General features: G+C 38.6%; 1 long non-coding RNA gene across 1 annotated transcript; it reads right to left on the bottom strand.

Annotated features, from left to right (window-relative positions):
- Window positions 1–5,708: 5,708 nt before the first annotated feature.
- On the bottom strand, window positions 5,709–23,808 carry LOC124867514. The gene is made up of 5 exons (XR_007038082.1): window positions 23,506–23,808; window positions 23,351–23,392; window positions 17,116–17,266; window positions 5,904–5,965; window positions 5,709–5,791 (listed from the first exon to the last, which is right to left on the bottom strand). It is a non-coding gene; the product is annotated as an uncharacterized LOC124867514 (long non-coding RNA).
- Window positions 23,809–25,088: the final 1,280 nt, after the last annotated feature.

The raw sequence follows: 25,088 nt of genomic DNA, 5'->3' as shown, positions 1-25,088 counted from the left end.
TAAAAATATTGTCAATGAGAGTAGCCAGTAAAGGAAGAGAGGAAGAAGAAGAGGTTTAACGTTCAAGTAAAGACATAAAGCACAAGTTCAATTGAATTTAGTGAAACCTGGCAGAACACATAACTACAAATTTTTCATCAACTCACTTGAACCAATGAGTTCTGACACAGAACTGTGGTAAGTCATCATTCAAAAGAAATTTAAAAAGCCACAATACCTCATTTTAGTTGGGCATTGCTATTGTGGACAGTGCCTGCCAGTAACTAATGCTACAGTGCCTTGCGAAAGTATTCGGCACCCTTGAACTTTTCAACCTTTTGCCACATTTCAGGTTTCAAACATAAAGATATAAAATTCTAATTTTTTGTGAAGAATCAACAACAAGTGGGACACAATCGTGAAGTGGAATTAAATTTATTGGATGTGTCAAACTTTTTTATCAAATAAAAAACTGAAAAGTGGGGCGTGCAATTTTATTCGGCCCCTTTACTTTCAGTGCAGCAAACTCACTCCAGAAGTTTAGTGAGGATGTCTGAATGATCCAATGTTGTCCCAAATGACTGATGATGATAAATAGAATCCACCTGTGTGTAATCAAGTCTCCGTATAAATGCACCTGCTCTGTGAAAGTCTCAGGGTTCTGTTCAAAGCGCAGAGAGCATCATGAAGACCAAGGAACACACCAGGCAGGTCCGAGATACTGTTGTGGAGAAGTTTAAAGCCGGATTTGGATACAAAAAGATTTCCCAAGCTTTAAACATCTCAAGGACCACTGTGTAAGCAATCATATTGAAATGGAAGGACTATCAGACCACTGCAAATCTACCAAGACCCGGCCGTCCCTCTAAACTTTCATCTCGAACAAGGAGAAGACTGATCAGAGATGCAGCCAAGAGGCCCATGATCACTCTAGATGAACTGCAGAGATCTACAGATGAGGTGTCCATAGGACAACAATCAGTCGTACACTGCACAAATCTATCCTTTATGGAAGAGTGGCAAGAAGAAAGCCATTTCTCAAAGATATCCATAAAAAGTCTTGTTTAAAGTTTGCCACAAGCCACCTGGGAGACACACCAAACATGTGGAAGAAGGTGCTCTGGTCAGATGAAACCAAAATGGAACTGTTTGGCCACAATGCAAAACGATATGTTTTGCAACACAGCTCATCACCCTGAACACTCCATCCCCACTGTCAAACATGGTGGTGGCAGCATCATGGTTTGGGCCTGCTTTTCGTCAGTAGGGACAGGGAAGATAGTCAAAATTGATGGGAAGATGGATGTGGCCAAATACAGGACCATTCTGGAAGAAAACCTGTTGGAGTCTGCAAGAGACCCGAGACTGGGACGGAGATTAATCTTCCAACAAGACAATGATCCAAAACATAAAACCAAATCTACAATGAAATGGTTCACAAATAAACATATCCAGGTGTTGGAATGGCCAAGTCAAAGTCCAGACCTGAATCCAATCGAGAATCTGTGGAAAGAGCTGAAGACTGCTGTTCACGAACGCTCTCCATCCAACCTCACTGAGCTCCAGCTGCTTTGCAAGGAAGAATGGGCAAGAATTTCAGTCTCTCGATGTGCAAAACTGATAGAGACATACCCCAAGCGACTTGCAGCTGTAATTGCAGCAAAGGGTGGCGCTACAAAGTATTAACGCAAGGGGGCCGAATAATATTGCACGCCCCACTTTTCAGTTTTTTATTTGTTAAACAAGTTTGACATATCCAATAAATTTCATTCCACTTCACGATTGTGTCCCACTTGTTGTTGATTCTTCACAAAAAATTAGAATTTTATATCTTTATGTTTGAAGCCTGAAATGTGGCAAGAGGTTGAAAAGTTCAAGGGGGCCGAATACTTTCGCAAGGCACTGTATTTATTCTACAGGTCCTTTTCAAAATATTAGCATATTGTGATAAAGTTCATTATTTTTCATAATGTCATGATGAAAATTTAACATTCATATATTTTAGATTCATGGCACACTAACTGAAATATTTCAGGTCTTTTATTGTCTTAATACGGATGATTTTGGCATACAGCTCATGAAAACCCAAAATTCCTATCTCACAAAATTAGCATATCATTAAAAGGGTCTCTAAACGAGCTATGAACCTAATCATCTGAATCAACGAGTTAACTCTAAATACCTGCAAAAGATTCCTGAGGCCTTTAAAACTCCCAGCCTGGTTCATCACTCAAAACCCCAATCATGGGTAAGACTGCCGACCTGACTGCTGTCCAGAAGGCCACTATTGACACCCTCAAGCAAGAGGGTAAGACACAGAAAGACATTTCTGAACGAATAGGCTGTTCCCAGAGTGCTGTATCAAGGCACCTCAGTGGGAAGTCTGTGGGAAGGAAAAAGTGTGGCAGAAAACGCTGCACAACGAGAAGAGGTGACCGGACCCTGAGGAAGATTGTGGAGAAGGGCCGATTCCAGACCTTGGGGGACCTGCAGAAGCAGTGGACTGAGTCTGGAGTAGAAACATCCAGAGCCACCGTGCACAGGCGTGTGCAGGAAATGGGCTACAGGTGCTGCATTCCCCAGGTCAAGCCACTTTTGAACCAGAAACAGCAGCAGAAGCGCCTGACCTGGGCTACAGAGAAGCAGCACTGGACTGTTGCTCAGTGGTCCAAAGTACTTTTTTCGGATGAAAGCAAATTCTGCATGTCATTCGGAAATCAAGGTGGCAGAGTCTGGAGGAAGACTGGGGAGAAGGAAATGCCAAAATGCCAGAAGTCCAGTGTCAAGTACCCACAGTCAGTGATGGTCTGGGGTGCCGTGTCAGCTGCTGGTGTTGGTCCACTGTGTTTTATCAAGGGCAGGGTCAATGCAGCTAGCTATCAGGAGATTTTGGAGCACTTCATGCTTCCATCTGCTGAAAAGCTCTATGGAGATGAAGATTTCATTTTTCAGCACGACCTGGCACCTGCTCACAGTGCCAAAACCACTGGTAAATGGTTTACTGACCATGGTATCACTGTGCTCAATTGGCCTGCCAACTCTCCTGACCTGAACCCCATAGAGAATCTGTGGGATATTGTGAAGAGAACGTTGAGAGACTCAAGACCCAACACTCTGGATGAGCTAAAGGCCGCTATCGAAGCATCCTGGGCCTCCATAAGACCTCAGCAGTGCCACAGGTTGATTGCCTCCATGCCACGCAGCATTGAAGCAGTCATTTCTGCCAAAGGATTCCCGACCAAGTATTGAGTGCATAACTGTACCTGATTATTTGAAGGTTGACGTTTTTTGTATTAAAAACAATTTTCTTTTATTGGTCGGATGAAATATGCTAATTTTGTGAGATAGGAATTTTGGGTTTTCATGAGCTGTATGCCACAATCATCCGTATTAAGACAATAAAAGACCTGAAATATTTCAGTTAGTGTGCAATGAATCTAAAATATATGAATGTTAAATTTTCATCATGACATTATGGAAAATAATGAACTTTATCACAATATGCTAATATTTTGAGAAGGACCTGTATAACAAATATGCTCACTTATTGGCTACGTTATTAGGTACACCTTGCTAGTACCAAGTTGGACCCTATTTTGCCTTCAGAACTGCCTTGATTCATTGTTACATGGATTCAGGTGTCAGAAACATTCCTCAGAGAATTTGATCCATTTTGACATGACAGAAATAAACAGCTGCTATCATGTGGATTTGTCGGCTGCACATTTAATCTATGGGTAAAACGTATGGGTAATGTATCTCTCATTAGATTGAGATCTAGTTGCTGTGGAGGCCATTGAAGGACAGTGACTTGTTGTCAATACCAGTGTGTGAACCAGTGTACATAATAAAGTGGCTGGTGAGCGTATCTTGAAGTACGGCGAGATGGCTCAGTCTCACAGTGGAACACACAAAGTTGAATAGAGTAGTGCAGTGTTCTCATCACCTTACTGGCTCAACACAGTCATCGAGCCATAAAATCAATATTTTAAAGGTGACCTATTATACTTCCTTTTAAAAATTTAGGATAGGTCTATAGGCTATACAAAACATTTTAATTACATCTTTCGCACAAAATCATTCTCACATAATGATATTTCACCTCCTCAGGTTGCCCTTTTTTGAGCTCCTTTCAGAATGAACAGTTTTATAGCCAGAAAATGGTCAAATATTTATTTTTTTTGCATTTGGACTGATAACAAAAAAATGATAACATAATAAAGTATTCTGAAATCCTGTGCTTGTTCTTGATGTTAAATTAGTGTAATCCAACATAACTTAATTTACTTTAAATAGCAACAGAGGCTTGCTCTGAAGCTGTTCAGTCCTTTTATCAATTTGTACCACATTTATCTGAACGGGCTGCATGGTAGGACTGTTTCCTTGCTTAAAGAATGTCCTGGGCTCTAATCCTGGCCAGGGGCCTCATGTATGAAGCGCAATTACGCACAAAAATCTTGCGGCACAATGTTTTACATACAACATTGCATGTACAAAAATGAACGTTGCATGAAAGTGTGTGTAAATCCACGCAAACTTTTGACATGCCGTGACAATGTGTGAAAGCCACGCAAACTTTTTCAGTCAACAATAATAACCTACAGAAAACTACAACTAACCTAAATCCACTAGAATATGACTCTATTTAGCTTTATTTAAATCATGGAGCATCAAACCTGAGGAACCTTGTATCACCGGTACCAGTTCAAGTACTCACTACTCAGTATTCCTTTTAACTGGAGTTTTTCAGATGGAGCAGACTGACAGGTCAGGTATTTAACAGTCATCCCTGAGCCATGCCATGCCAGCCATATGGGATGGCTTCATCTGTATGTTTTTCTGATATATAACGTTCTCCTAAACACTGGCTCTCATTTGCAGTGAGGAGACGATTTCTGAATGTAATCAGAGCTATGGACTGCACTCATACTGCTACAAGGGTAACAGCTCTGAGTGAAAATGCTTTTATGAATATAAATTTTATTCAATAATGTGCAACCTATGTGTGATGTGCAAATGCAGTGGCACGATTGCCTCCTCAACTCATGATTCCTTTATACTATCAAAATAATTATAATTAATCAAACATTCCTCACTGTGTGTACACAGTCTCTTGTAGCGTTATTTTGCCAAAGAAACTGGTTCTTTGACTGTCACAGCACCATTGCCATGGTTATTTGAACATGTGATGGGTGATTTTTGGCTATTTATACTACTTTGCAATTGTATTTAGGGACAGGGACCGGGAGGCCCCTGCTGTCTATGGCCCCTTTCACACTGCAGGCAAGTGTGGCCCAAATCTGATTTTTTGGGTGGTCAAGTGACCAGGTCAGACCTTTTAGAACAAATATGAACGCTCATATCTGCCCCATATCTGACTTTTTCAAGACACATTTGAGTCAAATTCTTATGTGGTCCTGAATCCGACTCATATCTGATCTTTTGGAATGTGACTCCAGTGGGAACGACCAAGGTGAATTAGATGTGACATTGACATCACTTTCCGTCGCATTTGTCACAACTCTGCGCCGCCCAGCAGGAAACGGTAGCAGTTAGCAAAACAAACGGGGGGCTAGAATAGTTCTGTACAGTGGGGAGACAGCGTGACGTTAAAGCTTGTTAATAAACAGAGATAAAACTTTATTCAAGCCTAATTGAAAGGCTCGTAGGAACCGTCTGAATGTGGGACGTAGTTTGTATTGTAAAATTCATATACAACCATTGAAACAGAGGACTTTAAAATGCTATGGAGGTTACTGAGCATGTGATGATCTGCCCCTGCTGCAGTCCCACACACTGGATTGTCTTCTTTCTGTGGAGTTGAGAGGAGAGGTGCTGACACATATGATTAAAAGTTGCTCTAGACATGATAAAGTTCTGAATAAAGTCAGTCTCTCATAAAGTTGTTAACATCCCTGCCCCACCATTGCTGGATGTGTCTCCGCATCCAAACAGTTTGTTGTGCTGAATTGATAGTCAGATCTTCCTAAAACGGAACAATAAAGAGTTTCACTCTCCTTTTATTCATATGTTTCCCACACAGCACCCGCTGACAATAAATGGCTTCTGTTGTGTACTTAAATCATAACACCTATTTCTTCGTGTTTACTGTTGTCCTGCACTTGACGACGCTCGTATTGTTCTTATGCGCATGCAGGTCAGTTTGGAGCCACAACATTTTCAAAGTAATGTGAACAGCCACAGAAAACAAATCAGATTTTTGAAAAAATTGGATTTAAGCATTAAGCATTGCAGTGTGAACGTAGCCTATCTGCATCGAGTTTGCTTCTTCTCCCCGTGTAAGCATGGGTTCTACTCAGGTACTCCAGCTTTCTCCTGCAGACCAAAAATGGATGGATGGATTTTGTCTGCCCACATTTTAGTTTAAAAACAATACAACTCCACAGCCACAACCATCACAAATAGGACTTCAGGCAGACTACTGGTATTGAACCTTTGTCCTTGATCCTGTTTTTTAAACTCCAACCACAAAAGGAACAACCAACATAGTGTCTGATCACCATAATTCTAATTTTGCAGTTTCCTTGCAATTACTTTTATTACTTTTGTTCATACAGTAAAAACTGTCGGCAGATGTGTTATCAGTTCCCATAGATGGCTCCTCTTTTGCTGACTTACTGTTACCATTAGCAGTCATAGAGACATAAAACATCTTATTTTGATTTTGCCATCACATATTGATCAAAGACATTGACTGAAAAGTGTTAGATGCATTACTTCCACAATTAATGTGCTAAAGAAGAGCAGACCGCTCTGTCTTACGAACAGCACCAAATAAATGTTACCAGCCTTCTGTTGAGGAACATTTGTCTCCCAAATGTTTTCTTTGTGTCTTTCTGATAGCTGGATCTAAAAAAATGCAGCACTGACAAAAGCTGTCCACTATCTCATAAGATAAGCAACAAAAGTGTTTAATCATGAAATAATGCATCTTACTTTACCCCCTCCCATAAGGCTAGCTGCTTTACAGGTGCATTACTTGCTTTACATAAAACAGATGCATAATTCGCTAACAGCATGGGCTTTTAAAAAGGCGTCATCGAATGCACAGTAATCTTTAAAGACATAAATCTATACAAAATGGCAGTTTGGGTAAAACAAATTAGCAATAAGTGGAACAGTATTTTCAGTAATATTTAATCTTCAATAAGTACTGATTATATGTCCTATTGGGTTTGTATTTCATCAGTCAGTCAGTCATTTTCGACCGCTAATTCCATAGTGGGTCGCAGGGAAGCTGGTGCCCATCTCAAGCAGTCTATGGGCGAGAAGCAGGGTACACCCTGGACAGGTTGCCAGTCCGTCGCAGGGCAACATACAAACATCCATGCACACACTCAATCGTACACCTAAGGGCAATTTAGAGTGAACAATTAACCTAACAGACATGTCTTTGGACTGTGGGAGGAAGCCGGAGTACCCGGTGAGAACCCACGCATGCACGGGGAGAACATGCAAACTCCATGCAGAAAGCCCCCCGGCCGGGAATCAAACCCAGGACCTTCTTGCTGCAAGGCAACAGTGCTACCAACTGCACCACCGTGCAGCGTTTGTCTTTGTTTTGTATAAAATTACATTCATGTTTGTATTTACCTTATTAGAGCTGTACCTGGATTCAATGTATATCACGATGTATAATGTATTGTTTTCACCTAATGGCATATGTAGACATCTGAAACTAGAATAGGTTGGTTATGAAATGTCTAAAGTCTTTAATCAAAGAATCTGCAAGTCACATTTTATGTTTTAAATGCTTCTACTGTCTTATTAAAACTGTGATGTTGTAACTGTTTGTCCTTTTTTACTTCAATGAAGTTCTTATTTAAGGTTCTTTGGCTGTCTCTGAATCATGTCCCCATCTCTCACCTATTGACCCACAGGCTCCAGCTCCATCATTACTTTGAGCAGTACAAAGTGGATCCAGAAAAGTTGTCTGAGATTAAGTGAGAAGTCTATATTATATTGTCTGATGAACGTATTTAATTCCATACACTTGGCTTCTTTATGCATGAGACATTTCTCTTCTGTTTACAACTCATAATCCTGGACATCTGACACCAGGACAACAGTTTCAGTAAAAGAGAACCACAGTGTAATTATTTTTTTTTTTTTAATTCAGAGGAACAATAAGAAACCTCTGCCTGAGCTCTTATAATAAAGTCTAATTACTTTTTGTACACTTCAATGGAGAAACCTTTCTTTTAACATACTTTGCCACATAATTATCAGAACTTATTCCTGTCATTTTAACTACATCTGGTTGCCTCAGTTTCCAGTCTGGTCAAATCAGTGATTTAATTAGGAAATTTCAATTTGTTTTATGGTCTTTTGTTCATCAATATAATTCTGTATTTTTCAGGTTATTGGCATAATTGAACTGCACCTCCTAAAAAAATGAGCACATTGGGTTCAACCAGAGGTTTTGTGTGAAGATAAATTATTCTCCATCATTTTCTCCCCAAGCTCTTTCAAAGGTCTCCTTTTATCGAAAACCTGGGGCCACTTAGGTCTGACACAGAAAAGTTAATTTCCTGTTTCAAATGATTTTATTATCTGTTCTTGATCTATACACGACAGCTGGCAATAATATAAGCAATAAATCAATTTATACAGGTCCTTCTCAAAAACTTAGCATATTGTGATAAAGTTCATTATTTTCCATAATGTAATGATGAAAATTTAACATTCATATATTTTAGATTCATTGCACACTACCTGAAATATTTCAGGTCTTTTATTGTCTTAATACGGATGATTTTGGCATACAGCTCATGAAAACCCAAAATTCCTATCTCACAAAATGAGCATATCATTAAAAGGGTCTCTAAACGAGCTATGAACCTAATCATCTGAATCAACGAGTTAACTCTAAACACCTGCAAAAGATTCCTGAGGCCTTTAAAACTCCCAGCCTGGTTCATCACTCAAAACCCCAATCATGGGTAAGACTGCCGACCTGACTGCTGTCCAGAAGGCCACTATTGACACCCTCAAGCAAGAGGGTAAGACACAGAAAGACATTTCTGAACGAATAGGCTGTTCCCAGAGTGCTGTATCAAGGCACCTCAGTGGGAAGTCTGTGGGAAGGAAAAAGTGTGGCAGAAAACGCTGCACAACGAGAAGAGGTGACCGGACCCTGAGGAAGATTGTGGAGAAGGGCCGATTCCAGACCTTGGGGGACCTGCGGAAGCAGTGGACTGAGTCTGGAGTAGAAACATCCAGAGCCACCGTGCACAGGCGTGTGCAGGAAATGGGCTACAGGTGCCGCATTCCCCAGGTCAAGCCACTTTTGAACCAGAAACAGCGGCAAAAGCACCTGACCTGGGCTACAGAGAAGCAGCACTGGACTGTTGCTTAGTGGTCCAAAGTACTTTTTTCGGATGAAAGCAAATTCTGCATGTCATTCGGAAATCAAGGTTCCAGAGTCTGGAGGAAGACTGGGGAGAAGGAAATGCCAAAATGCCAGAAGTCCAGTGTCAAGTACCCACAGTCAGTGATGGTCTGGGGTGCCGTGTCAGCTGCTGGTGTTGGTCCACTGTGATTTATCAAGGGCAGGGTCAATGCAGCTAGCTATCAGGAGGTTTTGGAGCACTTCATGCTTCCATCTGCTGAAAAGCTTTATGGAGATGAAGATTTAATTTTTCAGCACGACCTGGCACCTGCTCACAGTGCCAAAACCACTGGTAAATGGTTTACTGACCATGGTATCACTGTGCTCAATTGGCCTGCCAACTCTCCTGACCTGAACCCCATAGAGAATCTGTGGGATATTGTGAAGAGAACGTTGAGAGACTCAAGACCCAACACTCTGGATGAGCTAAAGGCCGCTATCGAAGCATCCTGGGCCTCCATAAGACCTCAGCAGTGCCACAGGCTGATTGCCTCCATGCCACGCCGCATTGAAGCAGTCATTTCTGCAAAAGGATTCCTGACCAAGTATTGAGTGCATAACTGTACATGATTATTTGAAGGTTGATGTTTTTTGTATTAAAAACACTTTTCTTTTATTGGTCGGATGAAATATGCTAATTTTGTGAGATAGGAATTTTGGGTTTTCATGAGCCGTATGCCAAAATCATCTGTATTAAGACAATAAAAGACCTGAAATATTTCAGTTAGTGTGCAATGAATCTAAAATATATGAATATTACATTTTCATCATTACATTATAGAAAATAATGAACTTTATCACAATATGCTAATTTTTTGAGAAGGACCTGTAGCTTTGCATTATTCATGTTGCTTTTCGATTGTGACTGCGAGAGGATAGAGAAGTTCTGCTACCCTTCTGTACTGCTTAGACATTCTTATAAATGCAGTTATTAGTGTTTGTAGGCTTGTTCTGTTTGGCTGTTGTTTGGGAGTTAGAGCCATGCAGGCTTAGCACTGTGCAAAATTAAGCCCATTTATCTAGCACAGAGACAGTAATCCACCAGAGATTCTTAATTTTCTCCTTCAAGTACACAGAGCATGCTACGCTAGTTCAGTGGCTATGTCACATTGCTACAACACATGCCATCTCATCCCTTTATGGTATTGGTCATTTGAAATTAAGCTAACTTCTAGAACATGTTTTGATTTTTTTCTACCAGGGGGCATTTTATTCCTGCATTGTAACTTTCTGTTTTCTAGACACTAGTCAATTGCAAGGAAATATGGTTGTATGATTCCAATGAATAAAAATTACTTGTAGGAGGTTGCTTAGAATTATTTTTGTTTAATTCGGGTCCAGATCTGTCATATTTTATAAAAGTCAAATGGCCAAAAAAGGGGAAAAAACCAAGAGAAAATAAATGGGCCTCAGATAAATTAAAAAAACAATATACTTAAATTGTATGAGAATTGAGCATTTTTACGGCCGGTCATCTCCATAATTGATAAAAATACTTAACCACAAAGACAGTTAACTTGAATGCACTACAAGGGTATAAAATCGGTACAGTAAAGTGACAATTAGGTTGATTTTCCTTTGATAAAAAGCCAATCTTTTGAATGTCAAGACAGTGTCATGAGCAATCTTAAATCCTGTAAAAGATGTGCTTCAAAATAATCTTACAGTTTTAGTCTGTTGAACAGCAGAAAGAGCTTTACCAAATTCAAAATTTAAGAGATGAATTGTGATCAGTTAAAGCTTTGATTTTACTTAATCTTATTTATATTGTTCATAATTAACAATCGGGAAAAAACTGTACACACAGATCACACATTTTTCATTAGGCCCCCAAAGTTAACGGGAAAGGTGGGATTATTATGGACAACTTTGTTTTGTTTTTGTAAATACAGGTTTTAAATAAATTAATCTGATATAATGTGTACTTTTGCCATAACTCAAATCTCAATTATTACATAGGTAAATAAAGAAGACAAAAACATTTACATGAAACATCTAACTAAAAAATTAAAGGCATAACCATTTGCTCATACTTTTATACATGCGCTGCTCTGAGGAATTTCAAATCTCATTTTTTATAATATTGCAGCGAACACTGATAAAGAAACAGAAAGTTGTTGCCTATAAAACTGCTTAACAGAAATCAATAAAATGGAGGCTGTTTTAGACCTTGAACAACACCAATCAGTTCACAGAGTTGCTAAAAGCTACAAACTTGAAATTACAAGAGATCACAATCAAGGTTATAAAATCAAACCCCTGGAGAAAGAGAGAAGATGAGAACCGGTGACAGATTTTAAACATCACAAATCAATAACAGCAAATTACCTTGAATGACTAGCCACTTCATACGCCGTTGTAAAACAATAAGAGCACCTTCAATGGCATTGACAATCAATAATGAGTTCCTCCTGGGTAAGGTAAGCTGACTAACTTTTCAGAGCAGGTAACAGTTTTTTGTTTTGTTTTTTCAGCTAAATGATGTCATTAATCAATGGTAGTCCTCATCAAATCAATTACACAGACCATAGTACGGTTTTGGGATTTTTCTGAAAACTTATTTTAACTCCTGCAATTGTAACTTTAGATCATTTAAAGTGGAAAATCTGGATTGGAAATGCTGTCAGAAGGGGTTTCAGTCAGCTGCAGGAATAGAGTTGAGGTAGAATAGATCGTGAAACTGTGATAGGTGGAGAAGATGAGTACAGCTGCTGCACGATGGATTGTTAGTGCCTCTTTTTTTATCAAGTGGTATATATTTAGAATAAGCTAAAACAGGCAGATAAGAAAAAATTTATAAAATACAGGGCATGAGCCTGCACGCCATTACTGCAGTAACAATGTTCGTTAGTTCTGTAAATTATGTTTAGCATTGGGGTTGTCTCAAGAAAAGCCCTTTTAAAAATTAATATTAAATTATTAAGAAATTCGTAGAGAGCATTCAGTTTTCTTTCACTTTTATTGCTGTAAAAAACCAAAATAAAAGTACTTTAAGACTACAAGTATAATCACGGTCCCCTAAACCGTACTGCAAGGTGTTTTCTAATTTTATTTAAGCACAACCTCAACAGATAAAACCTTAACTTGAGTAAATGAAAAATATTAGTAGTCTGATTTCGGCATTTCTAACGTATAAACAAAAAAGCAGTAACAGATTGAAGACACTAGTGAACACCAGCAGCTCTTTTCTTTATGAAGTAGCTAAAGTTTCTCTGAAGTCTTACAATTTAAAGCTACTGTTCATTCATAAATATAGTTTAATATCACCATCTTGCGTCATGCTCAGTTCAAGACCCTCAAGTAAAAATACAGCTTTCAATTGTTCAAATTCACATTTGTACAAAAAAAAGTTGCAGCGCACTATTTGTTTTCTGGAATTAAGTTCTGTATGGATTATTGCATGACAAATAAAGTGTCCTACTGTAATTAAAAATTATGGTTTGTGTTATGAGATCTAGAAAGTATTCTACTTTTTTTTTTTAAGTTGGGTGTTTTGGTTCTGGTCACCTTGCTTTAAAGAGCATTTGGTAGATGATTTTTATGTCTTATCATTATGCTGGAATCTGTTCTCCTAACTTATTTATGTTCAGATGATTTTGCTTTGAAGCTGCATTTGGGTCCAGTGAATTATCTTCAACCCAATCAATTGGACTTTTAATGTCACAGATGTTGCAAATGTATATTCAACCTCCTCCTGTCTCTGGCAGTGGGACTCAGAAAAGCAGCCTTTGAAACCACCATCAGTGTTTAAACAATAGTGGTTTTGTCAGCTCCCTGTGGTTAAGGAAAATCCAATGGCATATGGAGGTTGTGATTGGTTAAGCATAGGTGGTGTACAGGAAATTGTGGGTAAGAGTTGCCCCCATTTGTTCCTCTGATGGCAGGGCCTAAAGTGAACTAGTCTTACTAGACCAATGCTATTAGCCAACCTTTTGAAGGAGGAAAAGCCTACATTTTGTTGTAAAATGCATTAAAGAACAGGAACAAAACAAATTTCACATATAATAAAATTTATAAATTAGATGAAGCTAAATATTACTCTTTATAGTCTTTAATTGATTGTTTGTGCAGTGACATACAGTATTAGGCGAAAAGCGCCCACATACCATTTTTTTCTGTTCAGTCACATTACTATAGGCTACAACATTGTTTTCACTGCATGCATACAAATTTAGTTTTTCAATCAAAATGCATGCGTGCCTCTAAAAGCACACACTGGCTGGACTTTAATGAAATCATTATTGTAGAGATATTTTACATTATTTATCATGACCTTTATATGTTTAGTGCCAAATTGCATCAGTGTTTATGCCATTGCAAAGACATTTCTTTGAGTAGAAAGTCAATATTATATAATCTCGCCTGGTGTTATCTGCTTCATTAACCTGTGGAGATTAGCATTGTTATCAGAGGTATTTTTCCTTCTGCAATAGATTTGTCCCTGAATGACTGTTAAATGCCCTGGTAAAATAGTGAGCGTAGGATAAAACAGTCCATGGTTATTCAAACAAACCTGACATTGGTTACAAAAAGATAACTAATCTCCAGAGTGGCAGAAAATGTTAGACATTTTGAACATCTTTGCTGTAAAAGTCAGAAAATGAAACAAACATTACATTACTTTCCTTTATCTCCTTTATCAGAATATTCAAACATTGTACCAGATTTAAATATGAGGTAATGGTAACATTTAACCATGAAACACACATACTGAACTGCACCTCAGTTACTGTACAAAATGTGTGTATATGCATACTCCCATCACTGATTAGCACAAGAGTGTGGAGACAAGACCATTTAACCTGGTTAACTCATAATTGCCAATATCATCATGGAGCAGAAAATCAGCAGTGACTCCAAAGGCTCAATGTTGCCCTTGTTTTGCATTAGCTCAGTCTTTCAGTGTTCCCAAAGCAGCTGTTGCATAATATTATTGCATAACATTATTGCACTATGTATTTCTTTTTTAATTCTTGCATAAATCATTTTTGTTTCAAATTCATGAACAGCTGAAAATCTGCAATGTAAAAAGACCTGAAAAAATCTGAGACAATAACTTGTTGACTAGTATTACCTTTGGTTTGTATTGGTTACAGGAGATTTGTCTTCATATTAGTAATTTCTTATAAATTCTCAGGAATAATTTGGTTTCAGTTATGCATTACTATTTACAATGGAAAACACCAAGCTGCACAACTGTATTTTGTACCACGTAATGGAAAAAATGTCATGGAGAAACGGGGAAAGTGTGACAGGAATACTTCTATAGATTCTCCTTCTAGAATTAGTGATGACATTTAGTTCAAATAAAGTGAAGGCTGAAGTGACAGTTTATTAAGACAGACTCTTATCACAAATGTGTTTCTCATAATAAACAAAAAATAAATCAGAATAAGTAACTTTCACAACAGTGAAACACAAAAACTAAATATAAGTGAATTCATATTCAAATTAAAATGCAAAGGGATTTCAGTATTTCTCATGAGTGTGATTTATTTATCAATCAGAGATAATATGTCAGTTAAAGATACACTGGTAGCTAATAACTGAACCAAAAGGTTAATCTATTATCGCTCAACCTAAAATATTTTCAAAAGTATCCATGGATTCTAAATAAATCAAATCAAAACAAACAAATATAAAGATATGCAAACAAGAAACAGCAAGACCAATTATATCACCACAAACTGAAGGACAGTTCGCTGGAATAATAAATGAACTTTCAAAACCTTATTTTTTACCTGATTAAACTCAAATGGTCATTCAGAGCTCAAACACCCTCAGGGGAAAGCTCTCCAGGTTTGTTCATATTCTAATCTAGCTCTCACAGAAAGAAGGAACCTTCAGTTCGGTCTTCAAAACACCTGGTCTCAACCGTTTCTCAGAAGCAGAACATCATAGGTCTGATTGTAAACATGCAGGCAGCTTGGGTTTTCTGGGTCTCGGTGATGCAAATTTTTAGTAAGACAGACCAAAACAGGCAACTTGTTGAGTTGAGCAGTCAGGTTTTCAACAGCCTGCAACCAATCATGAATTACTTCCAAGTTTCACAGAAAAATACAGTGACCTCTAATGCGCATGGACATTCACTCAAACCAGGCTACTAAATTCAAATGTCTAATTTTCTTACACTAAAGAATGTGAGAAACCATCTGCAAGGATAAGAATCTTCTCTGGTCAGATATAGCAAGCTATGAAAAGATCCAGTTGAGAAAATGACTAGTTGAAGTCAATAAAAAAGTTAGGTTAATTGGTCTCTCTGTTGTCTTTAACTCCGCTGTCCTCTCCATGACACACACAACCTCTTACAACATGGATAAATCATGGAAAATTGGGAAAACTTCATTTTGTGTGAAGGCAATCATACACCTTATGTTTCTAAACATTCCAAACAGGCTTCTCTCTGCTATTGTTCACACCTTTAAGTTACTCTTCTGCACATCTCCATGCATGCTCTATGTATCAGATGCACTTACCCATAACAATCCTGCATATGTTGCTACCACTGCCACTATGGTTCCCCAAATTGCAAAAATAATTTTTATACACTGCTGACACAAAGATTAATCTTTACACCCTTGATACTCCTAAGTTGGTAGCACTATGCAAGAAGGTTCTGGGTTTGACTCCTGGTAGGGGGTCTTTCTGCATGGAGTTTGCATGTTCTCCCCATGCATGCGTGGGTTCTTTCCTATGCGGGAAATTTACTGCCAAAAATCAAGAGTGCGCTAGCTTCCTCCCACAGTCCAAAGACATGCCTGTTAGGTTAATTGGTCTCTCTACATTGCCCTTAGGTGTGTGAATGAGTGTGTGCTTGGTTGTTTTTGTGTTGACCTGCGATGGACTGGAGACCTGTCCAGGGTGTACCCACCTCCTGCCCATAGACTGCTGGAGATTGGCAACAGCTTACTTGTGACCCACTATGGAAGAAGCAGTATAGAAAATGACTGACTGAGTGACCTTGATAAAAACAATTTGGTGCATGCCCCAAAACCTTGTGGGATGAGGTGTAATGAGTAGCCAACTGTGTATTGGGCCCCAGAAGACAACTTCCTACAAAACCCATCTAAATTCTGCCTTTGTTTTGTTTTTATTTTATATGAGCATGGCCACCATTTAGTGTAAAAAGCTTGGAAATTGTGCCTACACCCATCCTCCAATAAGGGATAAGAGTATAGAAGTCTACAAAAAATTTATATTGGCTATTAATGAAAACAGAAAAATTATTGAGAGAGGTAAAGCTTAATTCAGCTTTTCATCTGTCATTTTTTTGCAGGTATTGCATCTTGCATGACATGTACATTTAAAGGTATTTAATGCTAGATTAGTTGGTTTTTAGGTCATGTATAGACTATTGCCATAATAGAAAGGTGTTGATTAGTGTCATTAGATTTCAGTAGGACCATGCCAAACTATGTTCTGTGGCATCTTATCAACAAAAAATTGGAAAAGAATACTTTTTTGCATTTCCTTTTCCCAGACTTCTTTAAAATTGTATTTCTCAGTCTTAAAGTGGGAGCAGAACTTGAAGAAGATACTGAATGATGGAGAGAGGCTGCAAAGAGTTCAGGGTTCAATGTCTTAGAGAAAGAAGCTATTATTCACTCAGGCAAACTTTTCCTAGCTCTTTCAAAACAAAACATAAAAACTCAAAAGAATTGTGCAGCACAACTCAGTAAAGCACATAATAAAAAGTTTGAGTTTTCCCCCAACCATTTTACCACCTTGTTATGTTGTATCTTGACTGCTGTTGTGGCTTTGTTCTGCTTGTTTCAATCTCATCTCAATCTCTGTGCTGATTACACCAAGGCTCCAGCCAAATCTGGTCCAGCTGGTCCACCAGGCACTCTGGAGCCTAATCAAATTACTGTTTGTCTGTAGGTGTCAGAGGCATAAACAAAAGAGAATTAGTGTGGGAGGGATACAGAGTCTGTGATGACTGAGCAATCTAAATGTGAACAGAGGATAGAGAACATTTCCCCCATGCTTACAATAGTCTGTCTGGGGCTAGTTATAACTCTACCGGTCCATACTTTTTTATCTTGTACGCTAATCTCATCAACATAGTGTTGCTATTGCTTAGATTGTTAAGGTTAAGGCTCAAACACTTTAATAATTATAATTAATAAATAACAATTATTAACAAAATTATTATTAAAGTTAAAATATAACATTTTTAGTCAGACTAACAAATCAGGGCACTACCTGATTAGCAATCATTAGCCAAACAACCTTGGTCTGTCAGGAATTGTCCTGTGAATACCAGCCCAATGTGACAGTATTGTAGAACAAAAGATGAAAGAGGAGATTCAATGTTAGTTGGGTGAAGTTGAACAGGGAAGCAGAGATTTCTACTATGATGTCATAGGAATTCGAGCTGTGACTCCTCCTTCGTGGAACTGTCCTGAAAGTAGGTTAATACTGTGCATTCTGGGATTCAGGGTTTTACCAGTCTCTTTTGTTTGTGTAGTTCAGTGGCTGTTCTCCATCCATGGCTGGGCCTAACAGACCAGACATTATAACTTGCTTTTTCTTCTCATATGAATTAAAACATTTCTAATTGCTAATTAGGGGAAGTAACCAGGGGAACGATCAGTACAACCAGAACCTGATCACACTCCATTTTGTTACTTTACAGACTTATTCTTAGATAATTTTCTGTTTTTTTCTGAAAAATCTTCAAACAGAACCGCATAATAAAGTAACATATCATTCCAAAAAGCTGTCTATTTTATAATTGCCCATAGGATGTTAATCTTGTATACAGGTCCTTCTCAAAATATTAGCATATTGTGATAAAGTTCATTATTTTCCATAATGTCATGATGAAAATTTAACATTCATATATTTTAGATTCATTGCACACTAACTGAAATATTTCAGGTCTTTTATTGTCTTAATACGGATGATTTTGGCATACAGCTCATGAAAACCCAAAATTCCTATCTCACAAAATTAGCATATCATTAAAAGGGTCTCTAAACGAGCTATGAACCTAATCATCTGAATCAACGAGTTAACTCTAAACACCTGCAAAAGATTCCTGAGGCCTTTAAAACTCCCAGCCTGGTTCATCAATCAAAACCCCAATCATGGGTAAGACTGCTGACCTGACTGCTGTCCAGAAGGCCACTATTGACACCCTCAAGCAAGAGGGTAAGACACAGAAAGACATTTCTGAACGAATAGGCTGTTCCCAGAGTGCTGTATCAAGGCACCTCAGTGGGAAGTCTGTGGGAAGGAAAAAGTGTGGCAGAAAACGCTGCACAACGAGAAGAGGTGACCGGACCCTGAGGAAGATTGTGGAGAAGGGCCGATTCCAGACCTTGGGGGACCTGCGGAAGCAGTGGACTGAGTTTGGAGTAGAAACATCCAGAGCCACCGTGCACAGGCGTGTGCAGGAAATGGGCTACAGGTGCCGCATTCCCCAGGTCAAGCCACTTTTGAACCAGAAACAGCAGCAGAAGCGCCTGACCTGGGCTACAGAGAAGCAGCACTGGACTGTTGCTCAGTGGTCCAAAGTACTTTTTTCGGATGAAAGCAAATTCTGCATGTCATTCGGAAATCAAGGTGCCAGAGTCTGGAGGAAGACTGGGGAGAAGGAAATGCCAAAATGCCAGAAGTCCAGTGTCAAGTACACACAGTCAGTGATGGTCTGGGGTGCCGTGTCAGCTGCTGGTGTTGGTCCACTGTGTTTTATCAAGGGCAGGGTCAATGCAGCTAGCTATCAGGAGATTTTGGAGCACTTCATGCTTCCATCTGCTGAAAAGCTTTATGGAGATGAAGATTTAATTTTTCAGCACGACCTGGCACCTGCTCACAGTGCCAAAACCACTGGTAAATGGTTTACTGACCATGGTATCACTGTGCTCAATTGGCCTGCCAACTCTCCTGACCTGAACCCCATAGAGAATCTGTGGGATATTGTGAAGAGAACGTTGAGAGACTCAAGACCCAACACTCTGGATGAGCTAAAGGCCGCTATCGAAGCATCCTGGGCCTCCATAAGACCTCAGCAGTGCCACAGGCTGATTGCCTCCATGCCACGCCGCATTGAAGCAGTCATTTCTGCCAAAGGATTCCCGACCAAGTATTGAGTGCATAACTGTACATGATTATTTGAAGGTTGACGTTTTTTGTATTAAAAACAATTTTCTTTTATTGGTCGGATGAAATATGCTAATTTTGTGAGATAGGAATTTTGGGTTTTCATGAGCTGTATGCCACAATCATCCGTATTAAGACAATAAAAGACCTGAAATATTTCAGTTAGTGTGCAATGAATCTAAAATATATGAATGTTAAATTTTCATCATGACATTATGGAAAATAATGAACTTTATCACAATATGCTAATATTTTGAGAAGGACCTGTATTCACACACGTGGGTTAACAGTTTGCTTAAGCACATTTCTTTGGTATGGCTCTACAATCTAGGTACAACTGGCTTTAAGCCTATTCTGTTATGATGCTTGGGTGTTAGGTTTGGGTCTTTATTTGTGTTTGTTGTCATCTATCCCCATCCATCCCCTCTATCCCTCTGTTATGTTCTTTATCACTGCCATTTTCTATTAATTTGTCTGTATTCTTTAGTTAGTTCCTGTCATATTAGTTGCTTTCACTCTGTCTCAGCTGCTACACAAATCCCGATTGCCACACACCTGCATCCAATGTTATTTTCTTCACCTGTATCATCTGTCATAAGCTCTTTTATTCACATGATCCCGTTTATTTTCCCGTATTCATGCCTGTTCCTCCAGTTTTCCTCTCTGATGTTCTGCCTGTGACTAAGTCCTGTTCTTCGTCCTGTTCTACATGTGTTTTTGTAGGTTTCCTGTCCTCATTTAGCAAATAATTATTTGTATCTAACACTCCTGTCTGTGCCTGGTCATTGTCACATGGGAAGATGACTTACCAGTTCGAGTACCAAAGCATTCTGGAGCAGTTTGTCTTGTACAATCTCTCTAGATTTGACTGATTGTGCTTTAACCTATGCACGGCCTAATTTCCCATTTCCTGCCCCAGAAAAATCTGCACAGCAAGATGCTGTCACCACCACGTGTTAATGTTGGGATGTCGGGTAATCAGGTGATTTGCAATGCCTGTTTTCATCCAGACATGATGTTTGGAGTTCAGACCTAAAAGTTATATTTTGGCTTCATTAGACCAGAAAATTTGGTTCCTCCTTTCCTGACAAATCAGGGCTAATTTCAAAAAGACTTCCCTGTGCCTTTTTGTCATGAGTGGCTTCTGTTAGGCCTACCATAACGAACTTATTGGCCCTGGCATTTTTTGACCTTCTGGATGTTTCTTCTGTCTACCCAAGAGAACGGTGCACCTCACACTTAGCGACCATTAGGTTCTTGGTCACCTCTCTGAACAAGTTCCCGGGGTTTAAGACTTCCATTATTGCCAAATAGCAGAGACCACAGTGTTCAGAACATTTTTCCCTAGATTTGTGTTTTGACACCATTCAGACATGTGGGTCTGCAAACAAATCCTTAGAATTAATTTATTTCTATCCACTCTGATATCTACCTCTTGCTGTTTACCTTTTACAGGTAAGTGTGGAAATCCTATTCAGTCAACTAAATTTACCACAAGTGGATTCGCTGTAGAAGTGTCTCAAAGATGAACAGTGAAAATCAGAGGTAATTTGGCTTTAATTTGAAGTATCATAGCTAGAGGCGTAAATAAATTTGTACCTATTAATTTTTAATGTTTAGATTTTTACAAACTCACAAAAATTTCTAAAAGCATGTTTTCACTGTCATTTTGGGATCTTTTGTGTATTTTGTTTTCAAAGAAACCTATACTGAAATCAGTTAAAATACATTTGTAATGTAAAAACCTTTAAAAAAAAACTGGTAGAATGTAAATATGTTGAGGTGACACTGTCATTTGCAAATCCTTATTATAAAGGTGGAGGCAAAGACTGTAATAGGTGCACAGAGGAAACCCATCAAGTTTGCATTTAGATTAATGTGCAAATCTGTAATTTTTCAACAAAGGACTAATGGCATAGTCTTCCTCTGATAAGTAGATGCCCAGCATTGCTAATTATGTAACCTAATGGTTAGATTGATGTTTGGGTTTATCGGAAACACACAGGCTCACAAACTGATGAGGGATATGAACTTATACTGAATGCTTCTAATAAGAGTTTTTGTTTTCTTTTGTGCAGCTACAACAATAACTGACGAGTATTTAAACTTTAATGAAAAAAAAGCCTAACAAGGAGTTGCATAAGGGAACAGAAAATTAAAATGTCAAATGAATCATAGCTCAAGTCAATCACATTGCTGCAGTTTTAGAGTTAGTTTTAGAGTTAAACCAACTGAACAGTTCTGTTCATTCAAGCTGCCTGCATGCATGATTGACCAAGGATACAACGAAAGGAGCTGGTGACAGGGAGCACCTCTCCTAAAAACAACACAATTGGGCCATGTCCACAAATTGATAGACACAAGATCTTTTTTTGGCAGCATGAAATCAGCATTTTTTTGGCACCATGAAAGCAGCAATTTTTTTTTTCATTTCAGTGTGTTTATTTGAATCTGTGCAAATACAGATACAACTTAATAAATTAATATTAAATATATTAATATTACCAAATTGTAGATGTATTTCATTAATTCAATTCAAAAGGTGAAACTTATATATCATACATATTAATTACACAGATTAATATAGACTCCTGGTCAAAATCTTAAGACTGAAAGAGAAATGGCAATTATTTTGTATTTTGTGCTTAGATCATAGCCAAGCTTTAAGTAAAACGTCAGTTCACAAAAACAGAAGCAACAGGAGCAGGAGACAAATATACTTAGTAGGTAAATCATTAAACATTGCATTTGAACTTAAACAGGTGGTCAAAAGTTTCAAATCTACCTGTGGGACCTTATTAACAAGCTTACCTATTGCATGGCTCCATACTAAATGGGTGCACTGATGAGTCTAAAATTTTCAGCTGTATGCATATCCTCAACTACATGTCACTTCTCCATTAAATCTGATGCATAAAGTATGCACTGGAAAATGTTTCCCCCTCTTGTTTTCCCACCCCTCTAGTCTTCTCATTCTCAGCACGAACGAACACTGGTGGCAATTTGCAAGTTTTCAATATAAAAAACACCATTGATTATCTTTCACTTCAGCCTGGAGTTTAACACTATGTTGCAGTTAAAAAGAGGAATGTGCTGTGGTCTTGATAAAAAAAAAAGCAGGTCAGAAACGAAGACAAGGTCAAAGTTTAAAAACATGTAAGTGCAGGTATTAGGTGTCTATCCATGGACATACTTTAAGTATAGGCCAACATTTCTAAATTAAAATTCCTCTTTTTTGTTTGGTCCTATTTAGCATATCAGTTTCCAGGGAAAATTGATTGAAATATATTACTTATTGTGTAATAAATCAATCTGATATAAAAATTTCGCTTTTTCAGTTTAAGCGCTAAAATAATTTACTATTTTTGTGATTTTCCGATGTATTAAAATGCACCTGTAAATATATGTGAAAAAGCAGCATGTGTGCAGTCTAACAGAGGTGCTAGCTGGAAGTATTTAATGTCAGGATCTGTCTGTGTATTAGTTTGTGTTTTGTTTATTTCAAACTCGGTTTAGTCTGTGTTTACCTTCTGTTCTGTGTTATAATGTTAATTGGTGTAATTCCCTCTGTCTTCCTGCAGTCTGTTACACACCTGTCCTGAGTTTCCCCTAATTATCTGGTCTTGTTCTTGATTGGTTCTCCCTGTACTCTCATTTGTATTTAAGCTCTTTAGTTTCCATTGTTCCCAGCTGGTTCCTTGTGTTGTCTTCCATGTCGTTCAGTCATGTCTGGTTGTATAACTGTACCATACCCTGATGTCTGGAATTCTGTACTCAGGTCTGGTTGGAGCATGTCATACTCCTGGTTGCCTACCTTGTCATGTGAATAAGGATAATTAAAACTCTACCTACCTTCATTCTGCTGGCTCGTGGATCCTTGTCTGCACATCAGTCCTACCACAAACCGCACAACATGACATTTAAAAAATGTTCCCACAGGGCCACTGGCATTTAGGTGGTTAATTGCAACTGAGATATGCAGTTATTCATGTCTTACAAGACAATACCTTATCACAGTCAGTGAGAAAAAACTCAACAAGCCTTTCTTCTGGGTTTACATGACTCCAGCCATACCAGTTGGTCTGGTAATATGAATCCCAAGGTGAAAGCCTGTTGTGCTGAATGTTCTTTAATTAGGGCTGTGAAACAGAAAATCAGGCATGAATAAAAATTACAGAAAAGAGTGCTAAACTGTGTGTATTGAACGCAGAGCTCAGATGAGTTTCTTAGCCCGCCCATCTAAAGGCAGAAGTCAACACAATCAAAACCTCCTCTCCTCGCAATCATGTGCAGATGACCTCTTCACTGAGTCCTCAACACATCCTGCAGATTCATCCCTGAATCAAACAAAAACGATGGTCTGTGTCGTCTCGCGAGTAGGTGTCACCATGGAAACAACCATTTTTCAGAGCTCTCAACAATAGCCGTTAAATGAAAGGAACTGTCTGATGGAATTAGAGTGTATTTTATCTTTCATTTTCCTGCAAGTACACACACCGAAAGCAAACTGCACAACGCAAATGTGTACGCAATAGCATAACCTACATTTTAAGATAGATTTTCGTGTCTAATCCTGTAAAGTTGAAAGTAATTAGAAATTGTTGAGAGTTGATCACTGCAACACATGCAAGAAAAACTAAAAAACAGATAAATCTGAACATTTATAAGCCAAAATTTTAATTTTAAAATCACTTTACAAATGGAGTAAAGACAAAAATTCAATCTGGGAGACTCACCCCTCCTCCAGCTTCACCCAATGGCTTCTCCGTGCGTCTCCACGCCAACCAATCAGCTTCAAGTCTGCAATAATCCTCAGCCAATGATCCTTCAAGGCTCCACATTTAAAGTCTCCCATCCATGGATCTCTCAGCTGTCAGTCGAGCTTCGACCCTCCTCCACCCTATCGCCTCCGTCGGATTCTCACTTCCATTACCATCAGGCCTCCTCTCCTCCACCAGTACCAGATCCGGGGGAAGACAATTCTAATTCTAATCCTAAGATGTTCATCAGTTCATGCATTATCAGCATTCATGTCTTCCTCTGGGGTCTGAGCGCCAAACAAATAAACATCCATTATGTAACTTCTCTAATCACATTTTGTGTTTCTTATTGTGAGTCTCTACAGGATTGAAATTACAAAACAGTTTCAGGGAGGTAAAATGAGATTTTTACGCCCAATTCCAGGACCGAGAACAAGTAAGTGTGCAATAAAATGTTTTTTTGGGTTTTTTTTTGTTTAAAAAATAAAAAGGTGCATGTCCTTCTTACTACCTACACAGCCTGCAGCTCAGCTAGCTGCAAAAAGTGGTTATGGTGGGAAAACCTTGTCATGGTGAAAGGCAGACTGAGAGAGACAGAGAGAAACATTGTGGGCATGGAAAACCTCACATGAACAGATGTGGTGTAAACCTCTGACATGTAAATTTTCGCTTGACATCAATGCACAAGAAGATAATATCCATCAGTTCCTTTTTTATCTGTGGTGCAAGAAGATATAAACTTTGAATGATTGTCCTCAGTATTTTATCTCACTGCTGTTCGTTCTGCATTTCGCAAATATTGTTGTTCCTAAGATTCTAGATATTTTCCT

Source organism: Girardinichthys multiradiatus, chromosome 4 (assembly GCF_021462225.1).
Source record: "Girardinichthys multiradiatus isolate DD_20200921_A chromosome 4, DD_fGirMul_XY1, whole genome shotgun sequence".
In the NCBI taxonomy this organism is placed as follows: Eukaryota; Metazoa; Chordata; class Actinopteri; order Cyprinodontiformes; family Goodeidae; genus Girardinichthys; species Girardinichthys multiradiatus.
Note: the sequence above shows the minus strand (reverse complement) of the source record. Positions and strands in the feature narration are given on the sequence as shown.